The sequence below is a fragment of the Pseudorasbora parva genome, chromosome 17 (genome assembly GCF_024679245.1).
Source record: "Pseudorasbora parva isolate DD20220531a chromosome 17, ASM2467924v1, whole genome shotgun sequence".
Taxonomy (NCBI): domain Eukaryota; kingdom Metazoa; phylum Chordata; class Actinopteri; order Cypriniformes; family Gobionidae; genus Pseudorasbora; species Pseudorasbora parva.
Window position 1 is genome coordinate 7,348,833 of NC_090188.1, and position 21,143 is coordinate 7,369,975.

General features: G+C 37.2%; 1 long non-coding RNA gene across 2 annotated transcripts in view; it reads right to left on the reverse strand.

Annotated features, from left to right (window-relative positions):
• The window catches only part of LOC137044851 (uncharacterized), a 50,212-nt gene extending 41,966 nt beyond the window's left edge, over window positions 1–8,246 (reverse strand). For both annotated transcript variants that reach the window (XR_010898645.1, XR_010898644.1), the window contains exons 1-2: window positions 8,117–8,246; window positions 7,850–7,981 (exon numbers count right to left, since the gene is read on the reverse strand). This is a non-coding gene — a long non-coding RNA (uncharacterized lncRNA). The remainder of the gene's footprint in view (window positions 1–7,849; window positions 7,982–8,116) is intronic.
• Between the last annotated feature and the right edge of the window lie 12,897 nt (window positions 8,247–21,143).

Sequence of the window (21,143 nt, forward strand, 5' to 3'; positions counted from 1 at the left end):
CACACACACACACGCACGCACACGCACACGCACACTCAAATTAATAATAATAATTAAATTGTTATGCCGATTATATCATTATTGTTTTATAGTGACCACAAACTTTTGGACCCATCTTTATAGCATCAGTAGTGTGAACATGGCTGTCATTGTAAATGTTTTCTCTATTCAGTATTATTTAATAAGGTGACAGCTTTTAGAGATAATAGGGAACGTTTTGGCCTCAATTCTGCTCCTGTAACCACAACAATTGATCTACATGCTGATTGGGGAAACATGTCGATTTTTTAACGTAACTCTAGTTCCCTGAAGGAGGGAATGGAGCGACTGACGTATCTGGGATCTCGCCTGAGAGCGAGTCACTTATGACTTAACAACGAACATGACTGACTGATAGGTACTTCATCAAAAAAGAATGTACAATATAAGTTAAGATGGTCCTGAAAATCTGACCTCAAATTTTTTTTTTTTGATGAAATCCTTTCCCTGGTCTCACCGCAGGTGCTGCTAACAAAAGAAAAATTGCTGAGTGGCAGCTAGTTACAGTGGCTGTCAACACATACTTCAGAACACCAAACAGTTACTGAGATGAAAACAAATGGGCCGATCTAAAAGTAGTTGACGGAGGATGTATTGGCAATATGAAAAGCTTTTACAGGATGTCAATAATGGCTGTGCAACACAGCAAGATGAAAAAGGGTTTACATGACATGTGCCACAATGATGAAAATCAAAAACACCATGTTAGAAAAGATTATTGTGCATTGTATGAGCTTACAATATTATTTTATTCATATATGTCACTGGAGTGCAGTTGAGCAGCAGGTCAATAAGGCCTCCTTACAATTAGGGATGGGCACAGAGACACGGTATTAAATCAGCCCCGGTGCTAAATTATGAAAGCTCTGATGTTATCAACTGGAGCAGTGAAGAAAATACACTGACTCTTTATTATTGCCAGCCGTTTCTATAAGCAATAATATTAAACCATGTGTTAGATTTTTTGCTAGTCACAAACAGACAGAGAGAGAGAGAGAGAGAGAGAGAGAGAGAGAGACGCGTTCCTTCTTGCGCAACTTCCTTCCCTTCACAGCTGTCAGCATTGGTTCCCCTAAACCCCAAACTTAACGTCAGAATCAAGACAATCTGTGATTATCGTAAAATGCAGTCTCTACTGTTGCTAAATTCCAGGACGTGTTTGGTAATAAATAGATAGAGCTATTAAAAGCAAAATAATCCAAGTAAGTGTTTCCGACATCTAGGCGGTATGCGTGTGCGCTTTGAACCCAACCGCGACTCGCACGTTATAGTAGGCTACTTTAGCCTTCGTGTGCGCGTCTAAACCATCAAATACACACAACAAATATCCTATGTCAAACTGACCGCTTGGAGAGTATTCACTTAAACACTGTTTAAGTCTTAAATGGCCGTTAATAGTTGGGAGAAAGTATTATGTATATCATTGCAAATGCATTCGGTCTTAAAGGGGCAGCGTCTAATAAACCCTGACGACAGAGTCATTAATGTGGATCAAACAAAAGGCGAAGAGAAAGATACTTGCAGTTTTAAAATGCATTAATCTATTAATTTGTACAGTGAAAACTATGTAGTGTTATTTTATATTTGATTATTAGATGTCTTTTGTAGACATCTTTTGTACCCAAACAGTAATGTTAGTAGACCTTCCTGAGATTAAAGCACCGTATTTTATTTGTATCTTTGTTTTATTGTATATTTACTGTATTTATTTGACCAGTTGTTTGTTCTTTTTTTCTTGTGCTTATGTATATATAAAACAAAAAAATGCCTGTAAATGCACTGTTTATATTCCTTTTGTTTAAACATTGTTTATTTTGCTCTAGATATTTTACATGTTCAGATTATAAAACAATTTATTATTTTCTTAATTTTTCTTTTGATTATAATAAAGTCTAACAATAAGTACCGATAAGAATACCGTTAAAGTACCTGACCAATAAGGAGTACCGGTAAGAGTAGTGATACCGTTAAAACCTGAACGAAACCAATCCCTAGTTACAATTAAATATAATTTAGTAGCAATTGCACCAACAAGTACGGTGGCGTGATAATGTGAGTTACCATGAAATCAAAATGGACAATTCCCATTTTTAAACTAATATTGCAGAGTTAATTATAAATTATTTATCCATCCACATTGTTCATGTGCCCTCATAATCTATAATCAAAATAACTTATCTTCCACTTAGCAGTGACATCTCTGTCTGATGACGTTTACTGGTGCGAGAGCATGACAAACTGTCACTCACAGATCAGCCAATAGCAAACAACAACCATCCAAAAAAGACAATCACAAAATCCTTTTCATGCTGACTTCAATACTAAGCCCACACTGAGCATTTTTAATTAAACATATGAATGCACTATTTACTTCCTTTCAACATACACGTGCAACAAAATTAGGAGATCATATACATCATAATTTATTTTAGGAGTTAAATGACTGCTTTTTTTTTTCTTTTTTTTTAAACTCTGAATGCTGTTCATTGTTCATGTGAAATCTACTTCTGCTATTGTGTGCAGTCGAAGGATTATGCTTTTCCATTGTTACTGCAACACCATAAAATTAATCTGACACTGTAAAATAACATTAATTCTCCCTGTAATAGAAAGACAAGAATTTTCTCCTGAACACTAAACTAGGATTTATGGCCAGTCAGGAGTGTAGCAAGCCAAACATATGTGAAATAATGAGTAAAACTAAGTCATTTACCAAAAAGAAAGAAAAAAACATTTCTAGAGTCAGCTTTTAGAAAGAAAAAGAAAATTGTATATATATATATATATATATATATATATATATATATATATATATATATATATATATATATATATATATATATATATATATATATATATATATTAGGGCTGTAACGATATGCGATAAGAAATCGAAATCGCAATACGCAGGTCCACGAACCTGTATCGCGATGTGAGGAGGCAGAATCGCGACACACCCCTTTCAACTCCCAGAATTATCCTTCCTGTCCAGGTCCAACTTTTAAGTCAGCAGTATGGCAACATTTCAGCTACCCGGTGGAGAACAAGGCTGGCAATCGTGTAGTTGACAAGACCCACACAATTTGCCGTAAGTGTTTCAAGAAGCTTCCCCAACCGGCTGGCAACGTGGTGTGAGCGTGGCGTTTCTGTTGCGTGTCATCTGCGGGGCATTTTCTCTTTCTTTGCACACCAGAAGCGTGTCTGACGTGGCGCTTCTGTTGGTATTGATGTACAGGAGGCCCTATACTTCATGTTAAATATATATTGCCTATTGGTACCGCAAAGAAAATGTCGGCAGTAGCCTATTGACCCTACAGATATATGGTATTGACGGCAAAATAGGCTACAGAATACTGTACAGAATAAAACTGTTTTGTCCCCCCCATATCGAGGTTTGTATCGTACCGTGGGTCAAAAATCGTGATACGAACCGAATCGTGGGTTTGGTGTATATATATATGTATACACACACACACATGCATACATAACATTACATTACTACACATTCACATTAGGGGTGTGATGAGACACCAATCTCACGAGACGAAACAAGATTGGGTTCACAAGAACAAGATGAGAAGATTTTAACTGAGTATTTTGAAGATATTCTCCAATGATGAAATACATGACTAGTAAAAAAAAAATTGCAGGTGCATTTGAAATGTTTGAACAAATCAACTTGTAATGAATATCATTTCATTTCTATTTTCTGAGTAAGGAATTATCATATGCAGTAAAAGACAACAAGCACTATAATAGTTTTGCCAAAAACTCAACGGACTGCCTTCTTTCCTGTATGATTGTCTTTTTTTAGACGTAAGAACTGCACGGGCTTCTTTTGACCTCCTAACAGAACTCCTTACCACAAATTGATCATAGATGTTAAGTGCAAACAATAACCATATTCAAAGTGCTCAATATTCAAAGAGAGACCAATTTTTTCTTAAAGTATACAAATCCAGAGCTAAGAGATGGTTACAGCTTAATAGTTAGAATATAAAATATTCTCATGTCCCAGGGAGCCGCTTTCAAACAGCAGTAACGTATTGAAATCACATTTGAATCACACACTCATAACACGCTCGTCTTCTGGTCACGTGACCACTGCTGCACAAGATTTGAACAGCATGTTCTAGACGAGCTGATGAAATTGAGGCGACTTATGATTATCCATCTGAATTAAACTGTTTTTATTTCTATAAAAAGCAAAACTAGAGTGGAGGCATAATGTAAATGTAGCATTGGCATATTCTATCCTCACTTTACACTCAGATAGGAGGCTTTTCAACTGCACGAGAGATCTCATCACACACCAAGTAATAGTCTTTTGACTAAAACGCCATTTAGTTTGTCATTTTAGTCACCTGAATTGTTTTAGTTGAGTAAATATAAAAAACTCATTAGACTAAAATCTAATGAGTTTAGTTAAATAGTAATGTTTTGAGCATTTAAGCATTACTTAACTGCCCGTTACTTGAACATGCGAAAACTGACGTGTGAAAATGTATTTGTTAACTTTTTTATTTTCAAGTAATTACATGTTTTATGGTTTTAGTTAGCTATTATAACCCTGATACTTTATTGAATAATATATAAAATAATGTTTTAGTCTTTTCTTTCTTACTAAGAAATAAATGTGGAGTAAGTGTTATTTCAAAACAGCTTTACCAAACGGACTCGGCCAAGTACATAAACAAACTGGTAGCCAATCAGCAGTAAGAGGCGTGTCTACTAATGACGAGGAGAAGAGAGTGGTCAGTGCATGTCATTGTTAAAAATACATGACACAGGACGGTACAAGTGACAGCAGAACAAGAGAGATGGCAGATAAAAGAAAAAAGGGGAAAACATCTGTGAAAAAGGTGGCTTACGATCAGGCAAGTATCAGCTTTCCAGCGCTGGAGAGAACTCAAGGAGTGAAGGCCGAGGTTGCTTTATTTCTTCTCGATAGGCGAGTAACATTGGTTTGTTTTGTTTCACAGAACTAATATATGCTGGCTTATCTTGAATATGCTTGTGTGTCATGTTCGCTTGATTGTCCATTTGCAATCATATTGTCGTTCACTTCAGTTATGATAAAGACCCATTCATTTCCACACTGTATAACCCTGGAGCGTCTAAATCTCCTCACTGCCTGTTTCAAGTGTCAGCTCACAAAATGTGTCTGAAAAACAAGATAATATACTCTGAATATATGTTTGTTTCCTCTTTTCATGATATATATCACCCTCTAATCTTGCGCCTGCCTCGTCCGTTCTTCGACGCACTCACCACTGTACTATTCTTTGAAACAAGAGCCTTTAAACCTTATTTAGCCGCTTTTCCACTGGCCAGCGCGAGCACAGAGGTTGAAATCATGCCTGACGCCCTAAACGCCTTCAATTGACTATGTCACACAAAACAAATGTACACCAGCAAGAGGGAGATGAATTAAATAAATCGCTACACAAATATAATCAGAAGCTGTAATTTAGTCTTTATTTAATAACCTGGATACCACACGCAGCTATTGACTAACTGAAACGTGCGTTGTAACAAAGGTTTACTGAAAATGTACGGAGTAAAATATTGCTGAAAATTGATTAGTAATGCCTTTCACTACTGCGTTACAGCAAAAAGTAATAAGTTACTGTAACGTATTTCTTTTGTAACTCATTACTCCCAACACTGGTAACCAAAATATCAATAATGACCAGGGGGGAAAACGTATATATAATGTGTGACAAATTAAAAACAAGCTCGAAATACACAATAAATATAAATTGTTACAACCGTCTAAATATGTCATATTACCACAATGTCATATTACCACAAACATTGCAAAGTATACATTTTCATTATTCCTCTGCATTAGTTCATAAACAATTGCCTTGCACTAATGTGTGCTATTCATAGATTGCAAAATGCTCTGAAGCGCCGCCGCCGTCGTATGAGCTTAAAGAACGCACAACAGCACAGTTAAGAATATCATTTAAAAATTTGATTCAATTAAGAATCAAACCCGCAACTCTCGGTTAAAAGTCTGACTCTTTAACCATTAGGCCACGACTAAGGCACACGCAATGGAAAATACACACCTTCTGTATAAAATGCATGCAAATAAAGAGATGTAGCTAATATAAATCTTTGGTTTCTTCTTAAAACAGTTCATATGACAAGCTTGTCTGTTTTTCCTTCAACAGTTGCTGCCCGGCTCAACCCCGGCTTCCAGTGAGCGTCTCTGTTTCAGTTCCTCATTTCTTTTTGCTTCCATCTGACCACATGACAGTTGGCTTTAATCAGCATAATCTCAATTTTAATTCCCTTCCCATTAACCTTCTGCTATCATTTGTTTTACCATTACAGACTCGCTTAATTGCTTTCAGGACTAAATTAGAGTTTATTTCCAAATCATAGCCAAGATAGCTTTTGTTAATTAGCCATTTGGTATTTTCCTCACAGCTCATAGATTGGTCCAGAGGTTTTAAGTAAAGCCTGAAGTGGGTTATCTGAGAGAAGGACTTACTCTGCTAAACTCTGAGATATTGACAGTTTCACAAAGATGGAACAGAGGCCTTTTAGAGGAACAGATCACCCAAACATGTACATTTTGACTATTGGTTTTCAGAACATTTAAAATACTGTAAAGTGAGTTATATACTCACTAATGGATTTACATGCAGATAAGCGAATTATGCCATCATATTACATCAAATAAAATAAAAAAAATCATTGTAAAAAATAAAAAAATAAAAAACACAAGAGCTGTTTAGAGATTCTGCCTACAGCATCTCATTTTGTGTTTCACAGAAGAATGAAAACAACACTGCTTAAAACAATTAATCTATATCTATATCAGGCTCATATCAGAATAAAAGACCTGGGGACTCTTAAACATTGAATGTTTTATAGTCTGTGCCACATATAGCTATAACATCTTACAGCACTGGAGAGACTTTGTTTAGCAGATAAAAATGTGCAGGCAGCTGAGAAGAAAGACTTTAATCCCACAAAATAAACAGTCTAATCGATTTTTTGCTCCCCCTTGAAGTGGCTCCCATGAAATACACTCATACCTGCTGTATAATCAATCAGCTTCACAATCTACACTTTGCTTTGCATTTTGGGAGGTTATGAATAGATTTTAAACTGCTGTTCAATAGGCACTGACTTGAGGATGAAATACTCATTGATGTAATAGCAAACAGAGGTTACTGACATCAACATCCTGCTGACCACATCATGCCTGTAGCATATTAATACATCCTGGTTGTTTGTGAAGAGCAATGATCAGTCAAGTTTTGATTGGATGGATGGATGGATGGATTAATGCAGTTTGCCTGATTCTTGATTCTTTCTGTAAGGTTATTGTTCCAATAAAGTGGAACTTTAATGAAATAAATCAACATCGAAATTATTCATATATTATATGATTCATCTTATAGGCCTACTTCTAAATGAAATTGATTCAACCTCATTTTGCATCTGTTTTAATATTGAGACTGTTGATCTATACAGGATTTCAATAAAGGCCTTTAAACAATTGAATAACAAAATGTCGATTCAGCATAGTTTCAATGACTGTTCGCTATGTGCAATTAGGAAACTCATATCAGAATGCGTGTGAAGGCAGCATTAGATACATATGAATATCTATATAGGAAACAACTTAGAAAAATCATCTGCAAGTCTAATAAGACAACCATACCAAGACAAAGGCAAACCCTGACAAGATATTAAAACGCTACCATAGTAAAAAAGTATGCCTACTCATATAGCCTACTAAAACATGCAATATTAAGTATAAACACACAAACCAACATATTCTCACCTCTGAAAGGTTATCCCTTTTTTCTGGACTTTAAATCTCTGGGGTTTCCAACCAGAAGCTACACAACATCTGTGAGAGACGACCAGGAGACGACACGCGGACCGTTGCAAGATGGCGGGCACGCCGGCTTGCCTGGAACGGTGAAATACGATTATTATTAAGTGCTCAAAAACTAAATGACGCATTTAAAGCAACTGACGAACAAATGATGAACATTCCCTTAAATACCAGCTTTTTTAGTGACAGTATGTGAGCACACAGACACACCTGAGCAGCAGATACACTTTAACGTTAACCTTGCTGTGTCACGGGTGTGCGTAGGTAGACGGTAGGCGCGAGTAGTAGCCCAAAAACACGGAATGGAGTTTTAATTGATATGGACTCTGAATGAACCAAGTGGAACAGATTTGAGGAAGCAGCAGCATATGGAAGTCAAAAACGCGAATGGGGTTTAATCTATGGGTTTAATTCGTTAGGGCATTACTCCAGCGGAACGGATTTGATTGACTGCGCTATGAAAAGTGAACATGCGCTGAATTAGAGAGGCTCAAAGTAAGTGGCCAATAGGCTATCATTTGTCTTAAAAAGTGGGTGGGTCTTTTAAGTTATATGTTTGTTACAGCAGTTTGTTCTAGTGTAACACCACAACTACTTTGTTGTATCAGTTTGTACTGCTCTTGTCTGTGTTGTGGGGATTTTTCATTTCCAGTGCACTTTCTGCTGCATTGATACACCAGTCATTCATTAAAACGATTCATGCAAAAACATTGATTCATGCTGTGAGTGAATGAATCATTAATTTAAAATGAGTCGTTCAAAAACACTAACATTCATTCTGTTAGAAATCGCATAGCCTACTCTCTTTAGTTGTATTTTGATTAAGTAATTAATGATTGCTAAAAAACTATATAGGAATGTGTAGTATAAATATAATCATTCCATGTTGTCATTATCACATAACTTACCAGCATCAGTTGCACCACTTTACTGTCTACAAATACTGTCCCGTGGCCTCATGGGATAGTAGTATACCACGGGACAGGATTTTAAAGGGTTACTTCAGCGATTAGCATATGGCTTTGTATCAGTAGAAACCCTGGAGTATAATCAAATGATTGTAATTGTAATTGTAATTGTAATTGTAATTAATTGTAATGTCTGTTCTCTAACTCAAACTCAGTCACTGTAATCCAGTAGTGGTGGCTGTGGGAATGGCCTCACGGGGCAGCGAAGCTTTCTGGGAATTGTAGTCTTTCATCCCCATGAGACAAAAATACATTTTCGGTCTTTTCTCAGTCTAGAAGGCACCAAATTCAAAAATAATTTCACATTTCTACTACATTAATGACCCAGTTTAAATACAGATTCATCTTTCCAGCGCTGAAGTACCCCTTTAAGAATCTCGCCGGAAGAAGTAGGTTGTCGGGGTACTTTTTGCCCACTCTTTTATGAGTATATGATTTAATAAAAATAAATATTTTGTCACAAGTTTTCTTTTTTTTGCCTACTATATAGGATGCAAATATGATTTTAGATGCAGTCACTGTTTTTATGAGTCAGTGAATTATTCACACAATAAATTTGTTCAACAACAATAATTAAAAAAAATTATAAATTTGAAAGTGAGAATAAGATAGAGAACGTCTGAATGAAGGGACAGAGAGAACAAAAATATAATTATTAACAGCTGCATTTAGAGGTTTCCCAGGTCAGTCATCAGAGCAACACAATCCTGTTCACCGTCTCCACTCACTAAATTACAAATGCTGTTAGTGTTACGTTTGCTAAAATAATACATTTCTGCAATTTACAAGGGCCGGTTAAAACCTGATATTTTCCTCCCTCATTTTGGTAAAACACTGTCATTACAGTTTTAATTTTAGGATAAAATCGATAATGGGCTTAAACAGGGAAAATAAACCTGCTTTTCTCCCCAGTGGAGTGGGACGAATGTGAAGGGTTCAATTGCTGTATGATCTGTTTTTCTACTATTTTCACAAACAAACAGAAAAAATCACAGCAGGGAAAATATCACTTAAGCCCTATTCGCACAGGATTAGTATTACCTGGTGACCTCAGTAATTTGTAATAATTGCGGAGGTTGTCTGATCTTAATCCCACGTGAACCAGCCATTTCTATAATCTGTGAAGTAAAAATTTTCCCACAAATGACCTACCATATTTCACTGAACAGTGAGGAAAATAATTATTTGAACACCCTGCTATTTTGCAAGTTCTCCCACTTGGAAATCATGGAGGGGTCTGAAATGGTCATCGTAAGTGCATGTCCACTGTGAGAGACATAATCTAAAAAAAAAAAAACATTCCAGAAATCACAATGTACGATTTTTAAGCTATTTATTTGTATGATACAGCTGCAAATAAGTATTTGAACACCTAAACACCTAAAGTACCCTTGCAGACATGTACAAAAGTGAAGTATACAGTGGCCTTAAAGCAGCATCTGTGCATGGTAAGCGATGCACACACACAACGACTCCGCAAAAAGATAATCTTCAGAACAACGCGTAGGCCGCACTAACACTAAACTTTAAAGTCAAGTAGGGGGCCACAAAATATCATCTTGTGGGTCACGAGTTTGAGACCCACTGCAGTAAGGTGACCCGTGGTGTATGAAGATTGAAATAGCTCATTCTAAGATAATAAAAACATAACGGTTTATTATTTAAGGTCTTTACACTCCACTAAAAACATAGTTATGTATATTATATTGCATTTCTGTCAATAGATCCTCATAAATATTACACACTGCACCTTTAAGGCCACCCATCTTACTCTCCAAGCCACTATTCACATTTTGAGCCGGATTTCTTTTATTGTCTGGTTCAATCAGACAATGGTTGGCAGAGTTAGTGTAAATAGCCTCTACCTACAAGGTGGGCTATTTGAACTTGGTGTGAATGGACACTCGGTAAAACCACACTCGGTAAAACCACACACGTGACGTGTGCGAATGTAAAAGCGTTCATTAGCAGAGCATGCACACCTGCCTTAATGTTTGTGTGTGGATGCAGTGTTTGAGAATGAATCCACAGACAAGGGCTGATAAAAGGATGTATAGAGGACAGGCTGAGTGTGATTGAATGACAGTTTATGCTGCTATGATAAGCCTCATTTATAATGGCTGCCCAAATGGGGCCCCTGGGCCCTCCCGCCTTCAAAAGAGACCCCATCATTACAGACTGACTGATGACAGGACGAGCTGAGCAGATATCATCCTCTTCATTTTAGATTTATGATATGATGGAGTCACTCATTCTTCTGTTTCCTCTGATGAAGGGAAAGCACATAGATGATATTCAGGGGAGGAGAATGTGAAAAAACAAAAGTATCAGGTACTGTATCCAAAACTCTGATTACTGATACACACGCAAGCACACACATGCACGCACGCACGCACACACACACACACACACACACACACACACACACACACACACACACACACACACACACACACACACACACACACACACACACACACACACACACACACACACACACACACACACACACATGTTGGTCTATGTGGTTTACAGGGACTCTCCATAGGCGTAATGGTTTTTATACCGTACAAACCGTATTTTCTATCCCCTTACACTGCCCCTGCCCCTAAACCTACCCATCACAGGAAACATTCTGCATTTTTACTTTCTCAAAAAAACATCATTTAGTATGTTTTTAAGGCAATTTGAATTATGGGGACATTTGATATGTCCTCATAAACCACATTTATAGAGTAATACCAGTGTAATACCCATGTAGTTATACAAATTTGTGTCCTCATAAACCACATAAACAGGCTCACACACACACACACACACACACACACACACACACACACACACACACACACACACACACACACACAGCTTATTTTTGACCAAAGCACGATAGGTTTTTTAACATTATAAAACTCCTTACTCCTAAGTCCTTGCTGCAGATAAATATTAATTTCTTCAAGAAAAGAAATCTTAATAAACCTCAAACTTTTTAATGGCGAATCACATTGTTTATGTAAATGACAAGTCCCTCCATTGTCTTGTTTGTAGCAAAATATTAATATGGTTTTCAAATTGATATATAAATTACCTGTCAACCTAATTAAAATCTTCATTGTTTCTGTGCCAAATTATTTCGTTTTTTTACGCAAATGTTTGTCTTCTCTAGCAATGGTTTTGAATGTTGATTTCAAACCTCTGCCGTAGGCTAATTCCAATAAAATACTTTTTTGTGAATTCTGTCCCTAAAACTAAAATATCAATATCACCATATTTTTAATAGCTGTTTGGTAAACAAGTAAACACAACAATAACACATTATCATACAAATAAGTGTCCACTAGATAATTAAAATGTGGGTATTTTTAACCAATGAGAGAACGGGGCTGACAAGTTGTCACGTTTAAAAAAAAAATTGTGTTCAGTGAATTTGGAGAGATCTGCCAATGTTTGTTGTAGAAAAGACATTATGTTTATATAGAAATTGACATTATTTTGAAAATGAACCCACCTTGAGAAATATATTAACCGGAGTGAAAAGTGTGACAACTTGCCCCAGAGAGTCTCCTTTATACTATATATACACATGCACACCATGTATGTTGGACTCGATGTGTGGAGCTTAATGAAAACCGATGGGTTAATTTATCTAGCCACAATTTTGCATCGAGTATTTATACACTTACCTCATCACAGAACATGAAGGATTCACAGAACAACCTGTTTTACTTCACTTGCACTGCAAATAACACACATTTACCCATGCAGATGATTGTTTTAATAGCAGTGGACAAGCTTTATTGGCTCTTTCTGCAATAATCTCACTGTGACACTTTCTTCTTTTGTCTGTTCTGAGATCAAAGGTTTAGGACGGGTTCGAGGGGTTTGAAAGCGCCAATTAACTTTTGTTTCTGAAAAGTCTTGCTAGTAAATAAGATTTCTTTTTCTACAAGATTTCTTGTTTCTTCATCTGTCTGTCTGTCTGTCTGTCTGTCTAACTGTCTGAATATGAATTGCAATTCTGAATCATGTTGCCACTTCAAATTTAAAGGTCCCATTCTTTGCGATTCCATCTTTCAAACTTTAGTTAGTGTGTAATGTTGCTGTTAGAGCATAAATAATACCTGTAAAATTATAAAGCTCAAAGTTCAATGCCAAGCGAGATATTTTATTTAACAGAAGTTCCCTTTCAAAGCCTACAGCGAACGGCCGGTTTGGACTACACCTCTGCACTTCCTGCTTTAATGACGCAACTAAAACAGTTTGTTGACGAACCCTCCGCCCACAAGAACACGCAAATTCGGGGGCGTTGTCCTTTCGCTCTCGCAGGTCGAGAATAGGTAGCGTTGTTTTTGTAGTGTGTGTTTGTCGCCATGCCATTGAAACGCTGTTATTTTCATCCCGGAGTCAAATCACCTTTGTTTGGCCTTCCCACGGACGCTGTACGTAGAGATCAATGGCTACAGTTTATGGTTAACTCTGTTCCGGAAAATTATAATCACAATTTAAAACTATGTGCAGCACATTTTGCTGAGGACTGCTTCCTCAATCTCAATCAGTTTAATGCCGGATTCGCAGAAAGATTATTCTTAAAAGATGACGCAGTTCCCTCTTTGTCTGGAAAAGGCGTTGTTTATGGGCCACAACCGGTAAGTGTATTTTATTATTTAAGTCGGTCCGTTTAACAGTTTATGTAACTCATGACACAAAGTGCAACGCTGTTTAGCTTTGTTAACTAACGTTAGATGGTAATTGAAACTAATCCGAAAAACTTAGCATATAAAAGTGTAGTAATTCATTCAGACACCATCGATTGTTGGTGTTTGTAATGATCAGTTTAAACTACTGAATAGACAGCTTACCATCCTGAAACATCCAGCAAAAGTCTTTCCTGAGCAGGTTGTAATCGATCCTCTTCGATATTCTCCGGGTTTGATTCCGGCTCAAATTGATAAGGCAATATAGACATTTTTGCAATAACATTGAGCGCGTTATGGTAAGAGGCGGGACCTTTCAGGGCAAAGTGTGCTAAGCTGCTGTCCAAAAAAACATTTTGGCGGGAAGCGCTGGCCTAATCAGAACTCGTTACGTGTTTCTGAAGGGGGGACTTCATAGAACAAGGAAATCATCAGGCCGTCTTTAGGACAGAGGAAACAGCGCTGTACAGATAAGTAAATTGTGCGAAAAATACTGTTTTTTTACACACGAAACATGAACTCATGTTATATTGCACACTGTAAACGTAATCAAAGCTTCGAAAACATGCGAAGAAGGGGACCTTTAAAATCAATTCAGTAGGCCTAACTGAAAATGCACATTTAGAGCAACAGCTTGAACTAATTTTACTTAGCAAGTTAGTTAAAGTTAACTTGAACCATCCAGCTGAATAACAACATATCCGGTTTAATGGCACTTTAACAGAAGGCATCCATCAGATTCGGCATTTCCAAAGCCACACAAGACCACACACACTATGCTGATTGAACAATTAGCTAGCTAGCGGTGAAGCGACTCATGGATCGTGTGCTTATTTTGTTGCATGTCTTCTCTATAAAGTAATTTCACAGAGCTGCCACTACACTGATCAAAAGAGCCGCGAGCTGTTTGTGAGCATTTAAAGAGACGCCTGTAACTCGGTTTCTCTCGTTTCTCATTTGTGCAAGCCTCACAAAGGTTGTTCATTAGAAGGCGAATGTTCATCTCTGGTGTGTGTGATAATCCGTTTGTGTCCGGATTTCATGCCTGCTATCTGTATCTGCCACGAGTCCACCCGTGCTGATTGAGTTGGTGTGGTTAATCAGATCGGAGCCGCTTGTTTACAATGTGTGTTTAATTGAGATAAATGTGATGGACGTCCTCTCTGTGTGAGTGAGATCTGTAAGGCAGAACCACTGTGAACTGTCTCTTGTCTCTCTGTTGTGTTTAGGACTCTAATCTACATACGACGCACTGTGTAACATCTATTAACTGTAGCATTCACCTCTCTTATCATTGGAATTAGAGCAATAAGCGAGGTACCTTCAAGGAAAATCAGTTCACTCAGCAGCCATCTTGGTGAATAAAATAGAAGTAAATGGGAAATAAAAGAACAGAACTAAAAAGAATACAATAATTCAAACAGTACTAAACAGAGCAAAACACAAAATAAATGAATAGAATAGTCTGATAAATGTGTTCCTGCTGCCTGTTATTCTTTGTGATTTCATTTATTTTTTTGATCAGGGTGGCAAACTATCAGACAACCTTGAGCCTTTATTAGAATATTAAAAGAGAGGGATTAGAGACAGACACAGACTGAAGCACAAACATACCACCGCACAAATGAATGATCGGTAAAGATAGGAAAGAGAGAAACAACAAACAAAGATAAACTTGAAATTGCTGTGGTACATGTAGCGCTTGTCTAAATTTAATAAAGCAATTGCTGTGTAATACAGATAGAATTGAATTTATCAGAAGATTTTAGAGATCATTAAGGAGGTGGCGGGTTGTAGTCAGAAACAACAGACAGACACAAAGTTAGATTGGAAATGGAATTGGAATTAGTTTCGTTTTTGAAAAAAATTGAATAAAACAAAAAGTAAATTACACAGTGTCATATGAACAACATACAATAAAGATTGACTATGAAAATCTCCATTGAATCCTTCTTTGTTTACCCCAAATATATACATGGACCGGTCAATTCAATACCCAAGAAGATAAAATAAATATATATATATAATAAGGAGAAAGGTATAAAAGACATAATATCTCTCCCAATTGTTCCAATAAAGACTTCAATGTCACTCAAATGGGTTATGTGTAACCGTATACTATTAAAAGTATTTTGGCTTTTCATGGAGCAAACCTGAAAAAAATCAAAGAAAGGACTTTTTCTTCTTCTTCATGACGTGACGTTCTTTTTCCTTTTTGGTTGGCTCGCCATTAAATGTGAAATTTCACAGGATGTCACAGAAGATCACTCGAGTATCACAAATCCGTATAATCAAGAAGGAAGAAAAGAGAACGAAGGAAGAAAAGGAAATGATCACAGACCAGGGGCCTCATTTATAAACGTTGTGTACGCACAAAAGAAGGCGTACGCCACTCTCTACGCCACAATTGTATTTATAAAAAGCAGACTTGACGGGAAAACGTGTGGTCCTTCACACAAGCTCTGACCCAGACGTACACACCAAAACAGGTGAAATGAGAAACGGAGACACCATCAGCAGATGGAAGAAACACGTGAAAGTGTGTGAAACTATAGACCGTTGTGTAAAAGAAATAGCAATACTGCCTCTCATAAATAACATGAAGACATTCTCACATATTTGCAAAAAGAAAAGTGAAATATGTTCTGCAATAATATTGGCATGCTATGCAATTTATCCTCATAAATAATATGGTAAACAGAACGGAATAATGTCTGGCGAAATATAGATGTGATTAGATAGATAGATAGATAGATAGATAGATAGATAGATAGATAGATAGATAGATAGATAGATAGATAGATAGATAGATAGATAGATAGATAGATAGATAGATAGATAGATAGATAGATAGATAGATAGATAGATAGATAGATAGATAGATAGATAGATAGATAGATAGATAGATAGATAGATAGATAGATAGACACGTACTGTTTCATCTGTAGGCCGTTGCAAATCCTACGCAAAGTTTTATAAATGAGGCCCCAGAACATTTAGTGAAATCGAAATTAAACACATCACAATTACAATAACCCAATCAAAATAACAACTAAACATACAATTACAATTACCATTTCTACAAGAAATGATATATCACACTCATTTTCCTCTGAATCAGTAGTTCTTTTATCTCCCTTACACAGGTGTGTCAGTGAACTGCAATGAACAAACAATAACCATGCGGTTCCACTTAATACTGAAATAATAATAAAAATACAGTAACAGTTCGATTATCATCTTTACAGAAATGATGATCCAGTTATTTACCTCTATAATCGATTTTACTCACACAGTCTCTTATACACTCACGTGTGACCATCAATGGCATTGGTAAACTGAAATGAACAATAACCACATGGTTCACTATCACCACACTTTTAACCACTTAGATTGAAATAATAAGTTTAAACTAAAACATAAATATGTTATTTTTACAAGAAATGATATCAGTCTTTTACCTCTATGTTTGGTTTTTGCCAGCAGTGGTGTCGGTGAACTGCAATGAACAATAATCACGCAGTTCACTATGACATCTATAACTGCTTGGAAGTACAAATAAAAAAGGGAATAAAAAGTTTACAGCAACTAAATAACTATTTAGTTGCAATTAATCCATCTTATTATGGAGTTATACATTCTTTTTACCATCAATTATATTATGCTGACTCTTGTCTCAACAATATTCAATCGGCTTCTTATTCTGGATGCCTCGAAATAAATTAATTTAGAACTTTCTTACACCTTTTGCAGGGTTTCTCTTCTTTATCAAACTCGTCTCTTCTGCCATTGCACATGCTCGTCGTCACAGGGCGCGAGATGACAGATCTCTAAATAGGATGAATTCCCAGCATTTTTATGTTCTTAATAAATCTAACACTTCTTATTGACTTTTATTAGAGAAATATGATAGTACTAAACTGTGTATATATTAAATAATTCCCTTCAATTTCCCTTCATTTAACCCCTTGTTACATACAACTTCTTAATAGTACTCAGAAACAGATGAAGAACTTTCTCCCGAACTTCCTCCAGCTCAGTCTAACTCTCTCTCATTACGGAGCCCCTGAGGTCCCCTGTGAAGTGGCGAGGTTGACGTGTTTAATTTCGTTGTGTCTTGAGTTTAGAGCTCCATGTCAAACAGGGTCAGTGTGTGGGCTCCTAGGGGCTAACTTCATATTGTAAGATTCAGTGGGGCTGAAGTTTGTTGGAACAGGCTGTAATTAGCGAGTTAGCATACTCTCCAGTGCTACGGCGCATTTGAGCGCGGGGCTGATCTGGTGTTGTTCGCTCGTCAAGACTGTGTCTACATGTTTACACACTTGAGATCTATTCAGCTAGTGCGATAATGGATGAGGTCGGTGGAGACCAGTCAGAGACAGGACGGACGGACGGACGGACGGACGGACGGACGGACGGACAGGTAGGTAGATAGATAGATAGATAGATAGATAGATAGATAGATAGATAGATAGATAGATAGATAGATAGATAGATAGATAGATAGATAGATAGATAGATAGATAGATAGATAGATAGATAGATAGATAGATAGATAGATAGATAGATAGATAGACATTTCAACCTAGTATCAATTCATCTAACGCGCTAATACGATCTCATCTCTCATTTTTTATCCAGGAAGTCCCCGTGCACTTTTCTTTTTCTCAAACATGCAGAATACTCGTCCACAGCTGTAATGAAAGTTTAATGGCAGCTGAGACATGTTCAGCTCAGGGCTTGTGTTATACAGGACACAGTGAGAAATGTAAAGGACATTTAGAGAGCGAGTGACTGAGTGAAAATCCAACGAGGGCTCCTCTGATATTTAGCCTTTCACATTTGCACAAGGTAGATCACCTACAGAGCAGTTCAACAGTCAGGTATGAATCTGTGCTGGTGGGGTATTCTTACAGCACCGTCTCAGCGTGTGTCTGGTTTAATGAAGCACTTGACACATGCAACATTTTCTAAGGAATACTGATTATTAATAGGTCAAGGATTTCACATGCAAGCTCAGTCATATCACAAAATACAAAAATAAAGCTTGTATCAAGGCTTTGACTTCAAACCTTTGTGAATGCTCTCGTAAAAAGGCTATCACTGAAAACAAAGTGACTAGGATTTCATGAGTCATCACAGCTGAAATGAAAGCCAAGCATGTTTTGTCAGACTTGGTCAAGAGGTTGAAGAACAACCAGAAAAGAAAAGTAGGCTAAACAACAAGAGACAGATACCACATGTCTTAAGAGTACATTTAACAGATAACAATTTGAATATATAAATGTTTTACACTAATACAATAAATTTCGTGTGCATTAGATGACTGTAACGTATATGCTATGTTTTTTGTTTAAATGTTTTATTTCGGTTTGCTTGTCGAAATTGAACCCTATACGCCATTCACTATTCCCTACATTACTCCACTATTATTGTCCACTTGGAGAAGTGAATGAAAACAAGTGAGTAAATTCAGACACTGGGTGCACTGGGCTGCCACTTATGTATATATTGTGCTTGCTGTTTAAAGGGATAGTTCACCTAAAAATAAATATTCTTTCTTTCTTCCGCTGAACACAAAGGAAGATATTTGGAAGAATGTTTGTAACCAAGCAGATCCCGTCAGCCATTGACATCCATTGTGGGGGGGGGGGGGGGGGGGGGGAATACTCAATGGCTACTTGGTTACAAACATTAGTAATGATTTGAAACTTATCAAACTGGCAGCTTTAATGAAAAGATTTATCTTGAAGTCTGCCATGGAAACTATGTGTAAACTGTAATTAAACAATTTAATAATCAGTTAAAAATAATTTTGTTTAAATGTTCTGAAGAGACACACTTGCTTTATGCGATGAGAAGATTTAATTTTGGCTTTTATTCATATGTAAAGATTATTCAGCACATACATCCAAGATCCAATTTGGTTCAGTCTTGTGTTACGCAGCACGTTTGAGCTTCAGCAATGAGCTTCGTAGCTGTCAATGGAGGGACATAGATGGACGGACGGACGGACGGACGGACGGACGGACGGACGGACGGACGGACAGACAGACAGAAAGATAGATCGATCGTTAGATCGATCGAACGATTGATCGATAGATCTCAGGGTTCATTCACAAAGGAATTTGTTCTTGCATTCAAAAATAAGTTCAATGGAAACGAAAGCAGGTGTCTTTTAGCTGGACACGTCCCCGATCGGACCCTTGACCTGTACACTGATGGAATATGGCAGCGGCAGCCAGCTCAGTGCTCGTCTCTGTGACCCGCAGTATTCCTGCAGCCGTCTCATCTTCATTACAAACGCCGCTCGGCCGAGACAGAGCGTGGGCAGAGGGGGAGGCTTTTTAATTGGCCGGGTTGATGGAGGTAAGCGTTCCTGTTGGCTGTGTATGCGAGACATGGATCTGATGCAGTCCCAGGTGAGCACGAGAGGCCAGGAGCTTTTAAATCTCAGAGCAATTTAAGAGCCAACAGAAGCAAGTGCTGCTGGATAACAGAGGACTTGCCACTGCTTACCCAGATGCCTATTAGTCGCCATTTCTCTCTGCATCTCCAGCACTCTCTCTCTCCTTTTACATTTCTCCTTCTCAATACCAACACGAGTGGTAGAAAAATAGTTCAAGAACGCTTTGAGAAACAGATATATTCACCGCCTCGATCATTCTCAGCTGCTGATGTGCATGCACAAGCCCTTTTCCGTCTGTCTCTGGCTCTCGTTCATTCGTTAATTCTGAGTATAGTGCAGAGGATGCACCTTGACCTGATTGATGAAGTGTCTGGTTCAGATGAACCTGATGGATGAACTGTCTGGGTTCTTTCTCTCCGAAGAAAAGCAAAACAGAATGATAACTCATGGTAAAGAATAGAGCTGTGCCGCCATGTGGGCTGCCTTACAAACGTTCAACCTGCAAATAAAGTCTTTTTTTCAATTCAGTTTAAAAGAAAGAATAATAAGTTGAGCTGATTAAATATTAAATATTCAGTCTCCCTTAAGAAAAATCACAAATGAGATCTGTTTAATACCTCAATTTGTTCTAAACACTAATGAGATTAAATGTAGAGCAAATAGAGCAAATGAAATAAACATTAAACAGCATTCGTTACCTTTTTAATTCGGCAGTGTGGCTTTTGTTTGACTTAGGATATCCTGGACGTCCTTCAGGAATGAATTGAATTGTGAAAAATATATGTTTTTTCACATGTGCGGAATTTCAGAAATTGCTAGTAAATTTCACAATTAAAAACAAATATACATTAGACATAGGATGAAGAACTGAAAACTTCCTTGTTAGTCCAATAACCAAAGTTAGTCTTGAAACCAAGCCTGGAGGACGACTCATTATGGAATGAAAGACCGCCTCTGCAGAAGAAAATCAACGCCTACTTCATCACTGCAACTTTGGCCCCACCCACTAGTGTGTTAGTGAGATGACGAGGAGAGAAAAGCAATACAGGACTACAAATATCATTACCTTTAAAAGAATCACAATGCTAGAAATGTGGTTATTTATTTTTAACAATGTGAATGTATCAGCTGAGCATTATTTATTTGTATTTTCACTGTGGATTCTT